At 36.1% G+C, this 6,182-nt stretch overlaps 1 long non-coding RNA gene across 1 annotated transcript; it reads right to left on the bottom strand.

The window, feature by feature from the left end:
• Nucleotides 1-286: 286 nt before the first annotated feature.
• Nucleotides 287-2,518, bottom strand: LOC141594443 (uncharacterized). Its single transcript, XR_012522204.1, has 3 exons — nucleotides 2,293-2,518; nucleotides 2,086-2,194; nucleotides 287-359 (listed from the first exon to the last, which is right to left on the bottom strand). It is a non-coding gene; the product is annotated as an uncharacterized LOC141594443 (long non-coding RNA).
• Nucleotides 2,519-6,182: the final 3,664 nt, after the last annotated feature.

Here is a 6,182-nt window from a genome sequence, read left to right on the forward strand (position 1 = left end):
TACTTAAATGCGTAAATTCTACGGAAAAACTGGTAGGATATGTTTGTAAATGGTTCAACTATCCAAAAACCTGCAATTTCAAAAATTTTTCTAACTAAACCATTCACAACCAATCCAACTCAAGAAGTCCAACATTCCCTGAAGCGGGTGCCAAAACCCTGCAAAAGCTGATGAACTACTTTGCCATAGCTAAATAGAAAGTAAAAAGATACAAACCCAAAATAGAAAAGGGAGACATGTGTCCCTTCAAATAATATACAAACCAAAGGATAAAAGGGTTACTAAAAGAATAGCCAAAACTAGGTCCAAGGTTCCTTGCTCACTAGCTCGTCTGTGACCCCCAACAAAGCATCAACAACCTGTCAATCGCATTTTATACAAACACGAAAGCCACAATTCAGTGGGGAGTAACTTCGAGTCCTCCCAGCCACGAATCGTCAAAATTAATGTAACATGTAATGTAACATGTAAACAATTTGATAAACCATTTACTTATCATGTATTCTAGCAAATGACCCCTAAACTGACCAAACTAAACTATCATGTGAATCATATAACAAATAGTAATCCAAACTTTATCAATCAGAACCGCTTACATCTCACCTATTACGATTCATAAAATCACCATACAAGAAAGGGCAATATATCAAAGACAGGCATAAGTTCTTAGCACGGTCAATAGTCACTTTGTAACTCGAGTCTATACCACGAGGTAGGGAAGGTAATCGAACCGGTATCTTGGCTCAGCGGTTACTATTAAGAAAACATGGCCAAGAGACAACACAACCCTAGCCTAAAATCAATGGAGACCTAGACATGCGGATACACACCACCGCACCCAAGACCCACAACTTTTTTTAAAACAAAGTGAAGTGAGTACCCTAAGGACACCACCGAAGGGTTGGCTAGTACTTAAGCTGACCCCATACTATCAAAATAAGTACCTGAGGTCATGCCCCAACTTGGATATAAATCCACTAGTCAGGAACACAAAGGCTATCAAGCAGTGAACATATACTCGTCAAAGACTATAAAGACCTATCTATGATGGATGCCGAAATACTCAGCTAGGACCTAGTCCCAGCTAGTCCCAGCTTGAATATTTTAGCCCACACCACACATGACTCACCACACAAGTCAAGTAAGACACCCACTTAACCTTAAGAGGGCAAAAAGTCCTACTTATCAATATAAATTCTAGCATTCTATCATGTGAAAGGCTTATAATGTCTATTTACAGCATACAATCCCAACAGAATCCTCAATAAGTATTCAATACTAATTTCTAATTCTAACAATAGTAACCATATTAAAGGCTTCAGGGGAAACTAGGGCCATTTCTACAATACAAGTCACTATTAAATTCAATAAGCTATACATGTGAACAAAAGCTTGATAAATGGCCTAAAACAAGAAAAAGGCCGATTATCTAAATCATTCAACCGAATTTTTACCCGCAACCCCAGCCCTGCGACAGGTACGGGTCAAATTGCGGCTGACCAATCACTCAATTAACTGACATCGCATCAGTCAAAGGGACTAAGGCTCAGTTTTCGGCACAATCAACAAAACATTACAATTATAGCTATAAAATTCATTTTGAGCCTATTAATTACAATTTCCTTTTGTAAACTACCCTAACATGTGATAACTATTAATATAAGCACAATTTTACCAATAACATAATTTTTGTTACTATCAAAATACTACCCATTTGTTACTTATACTATTCTAACCTTAATTAACCCGAAATGACCAATATTGTACGAAAAACCGCAAAATAAGCACGGACCAACCCGGGCAGCCGTGGGCTAGCCGTGGGCCTGCCACGGGCCTGCTGCCCGTCCCCCTACACCACCTTATTTTTCCATTTTTGTTTAGTAAAAGACCGTCTGAAAATTAATTAATCGTCCCCAATTCAACTTTGATAATTTAAACTAACAAAAGGCACAATTTAAGCTAACAATTGACATGCATGCAACCATTCTAAACATGTGAAAACTAATTCTCAAACAAAAATTCACCAAACATACAAAAATCAAAAACATGTGACGATAATTCGTCGAGTAACTCGAAATATGTTACCTTAAGCTAGAAAAAGAGCAATTAACACCTTGAAAACCCAAACCCTAACGACACTAGCCGCTATCCTCTACAATATACGAGTCCCCGAACTCGTCTTCCAATCCTTCACCTAAATAAACAATTAAAACACAATAATAAGCATATAAAACCGAAAATACCGAAAATTGGTCTTAAAACAACTTCAATAAAACTGAAATTAAATTGTACCAAGTTGTAGATCGCGTCGAGAGGATTCCGGAAAGGTAAATTATGTGAAAAACGGACTAGTAACGAAGAAATTACGTCGATTTTGAGCTTGAAATTATATAAATGGTGTTTTAGTGAAATGTTGATGATGATGATATGAACAAAACCAGAAAAAAAAATAGAAAGGAAGGGGCTGGTCAGCCGTGTAAGGGAGAAGGAAAGGAGAAAAGGAAGTGCGGGATTTTTAGTCGGGATTTTTACGAGTCGGGTTTGACTTGTTTCAATAATAATTAAAACCGTAAGTCAAACGCAAATTCCGTCAAGACCAAAGTTCTTAAACACGAGATTACAACAAAATTGAGTATTCATACGACCCATTTCCAAATTCGTTTACCCAACGTTCAAACGAATTGTCATTTCCCCCCGATACGCCCTTATTTCGAAATAAAAAGTTTTACACGGTTTAAACTATTTTTAAACATCTCGAAATCATCAAAATAAATAATTTTCTTCAAAATATAATAAAATTTTATTTCTTTGAATTATTTTTACTTTAAATACTTAAATATCAACTTTTATTTGATTAATAAATTATTTCCGAAATATATTAACGGTCCAAAATTACGGGGCGTTACAATCACCCCTCCTTTTAAAAAGTTTCGTCCTCGAAACTTAGAAGGAGAAATTATAGTTATAAGAAAATATAGGTATCTTTTCAATGAAACGGTGATACTCTTGTTGATCAGACAAGAACATCCATATTCATATCAAGATATAAAAATATTTCTACACCAATAAATGAGAAAATCCATTATTGGGACGTCACCAACAACGAGATTCAACATTCACTAATGTTAAAACCATTGAAAATCATACAAGTATTTTCAAACTTTTAGTTTAAAATTCTTTAGTAAGAATACTATCTTTACTAATTATGATTATACAAGGCTTAGTAACTCGGAAAAAGAGTAAGAAAAGGAATACCTTATGGAAATAAATCAAAATTTCATTTTCAAATCTTTAAAAATAGGTTAGGTTTGCAGAAGTAACATAAAATTTTATGAATGAATCAAAACTGGTGGCTTGAAAATTTAGAAGTTGTACAACACGGAAAAACTTAGATAGCATATAAAACAAAGTATATTAAGATGATTCAACCTTAACTAATCAAAAAGAGCTATGATGAATTTTATGGGGTAAGAATTGAAGTCATAATTACAAGGATGTCAAAGATAGAGTTTCATAGGTTACCAACATCAAACTTACGAGAGGAGTATGATGATGTAAGGAAGAGAGATATGAGCGGTAACGCTCATGATCAAGGAAGAAGGGAGATTAAACACCAAGGAAATGCCAGACACTCATATCTCAAATAACAACATCACTCCCAAGAGTCTCCTCAATCGCTTATGTTACTTCTTCCTAACATATTCCCTGGAACAAGATATTTCACTATAAGTGTGATCTCATCGCTCCAAATTCTCAAACATCCCGAAACAACTTTCACAAGCCTAAGGTCAAGACTTCCAACAAAGCTGTATTTGTATCCCACTAGTGTCAACTATGGGTTCCTCAAAAGTAAACCTTCAATCAAGAGTCCCAATACCATGCTCTAAACTCCAAGAGAAGGTTCCTCAAATATTCCACAAGGTTCTCATTTCAAAACAAGGTAGTAACATACCAACCTCAAATTATGAAAAATCAATAGGATCTCAAGTTTCTCTATCCTTTTACTTATTAAGGATTCTCAAAAGCAGAACTACACCCAGCTCCAACATCGTCTCATCATCTCAAGCACTCAATGCGACCTCAAGGTCTATAAAACTATAGGATTAACAAATTCTTCTCAATACTAAGTCTCTCTCAACTCAGGAACTCTCAAGAGCCAACTAATACCACATCACATCACCAATCCATTCTGGTCATCAACATCCCCAAGGTGTATTCTTTCAAATTTGACATCCTAAACTTACTTACCATCAAATTCTCAAGGTACAAGGTCATAATTTTAACAACACTTTATCACCTCAGAATTTCTAAAACCATAAATTGAAATTATGTTCCTTAGCCTAACAATTGGTGTCATCCATACCACTACCCTTTCTAGTTACCAAAACAAGTGCTAAAACCTCCCAATAATGTAGCTTACTCTCACTCACATAACATACTTCAAGTAGTAATCAATATCACCCACTAAAACCAACAAATAACCCCACATTTAACATTTCCCATACGATAACATATACATTATCAAACCCTCATATCCAAAGTGATTATGGAAGCCAATCACAAACCTGACTACTTGGTCAATCCTATATCCTCAAGTCACGTCTCACTAACTCCGTAAACATGGTCAAAAAGGTACCAACTATACTAAGGAGATAAGGAGTGATAAAAGAATTGAGAAACGGTAAAACATTTCCGAAGGGTGCATGAATCTGACAAGTTAGGAAACTAAGGAGTCGGTCCAGTAAAGGTGCGGTTGACATAAATAAGAGGTATTCGAGTTAAGAAGATATCTCGGGCAAGAAGAAGATACGTAAACTTTGGCATAAGAACAAGGTTCAAAGATCGTTAAAGAGAAGGAAAGGAGAACAGAAGCAGCATAATGAAAGGGGTTACTGCTTCCCAAACACTCATCAAAGCTTATGATCGATATGGTAAGGTTACCTCACTAAGGTGCTCAACAAAACCTCAAAAGTCCACCAAATCATAGGACTAACAAGGACTCCACAAGGGCAGGTATTCCTCAACTCAATTGGTTCTAAGAGCCAAAATCAATTCACCATACAAATTTATTTGTTACCACCCATGTCACAAAGTATCTCCTTTTCAATTCTCGTCATTGAACTTCACTTACTATGTCATTCCCAAGTACCATAGCTTGTCTACTCCATCATCTCACCACTTAACACTTCTAGTCTTCGATACCATAAATTAGAATCACACTCTTGAACTCACGAACTACATCAAACAACATTCCACCAAAATTCCCAAATCCAGATATGACAAATAAAGTCAACCACGTGTTCTCAAATTTCGAAAGGTCAACAAGGGCTACTCTATACTAGATTTGGTCAACTCAAAAGGTTTAACAAACTAACTAATTCCAAAGTACGATACCAATCCATTAAACCAACGTCCATGTCCTATTGTATTCCTTTCAAGGCCTACCAAGATTGGGCTAACTATCATTCCTTTAATTCTCCACAAGAAACATCGAGACTCTCCAATGAAGTAGCTAGGTTCATTTCAACTTATGTGCTAAGGTAGTACCCACGCTCAATCACTTATAACAAACAAGCTCTCAAAAGACATAAATCCCAAAGTGTTTCACAACTCACTAGACTCCCATATCAAGCACAACCAACAAGACTAACCAAAGGATCCCAAGTTATATTCTCCTATACAACTCAAACCTTAAACAATCAATTTCTCAACTCACTCACGCCCTCCAATGTTACATTCTCTCAAAACCGGGTTCTCTTAAACAAGGGAACTATCCTGCGGAATAAAAGGAAGGTGTCCACATGGACTTTATTATAAGAAGAAAACGAACCTAAGATGAATCGGGAGAAAGAATTGAAAGGTAGTTACCACGGCGAGAGAAGAGGAATTTGAAAGACAAGTAAACAACGAGATTGGAAGACTAAGGTAAGATTGCATTATCTACATCTATTGGAGAGCCATCTTACAAAAGAGAAAATCAATTAGTACCTAACAATTAGCAATCACAAACAGACTACCACATAAAATCCTAATTCTACCCATCCTACCCTTCTCTCAAGTTTATTATTTAGAGGTCAAGTGATTCTAAGTGGGGTGCACAAACGTGCATCGGGAGCAATAGGCTCTGATACCAACTGTGACACCCTTAATATATAGCGATATCTAATTACTTAAATGCGTAA

Source organism: Silene latifolia, chromosome 8 (assembly GCF_048544455.1).
Source record: "Silene latifolia isolate original U9 population chromosome 8, ASM4854445v1, whole genome shotgun sequence".
Lineage (NCBI taxonomy): Eukaryota > Viridiplantae > Streptophyta > Magnoliopsida > Caryophyllales > Caryophyllaceae > Silene > Silene latifolia.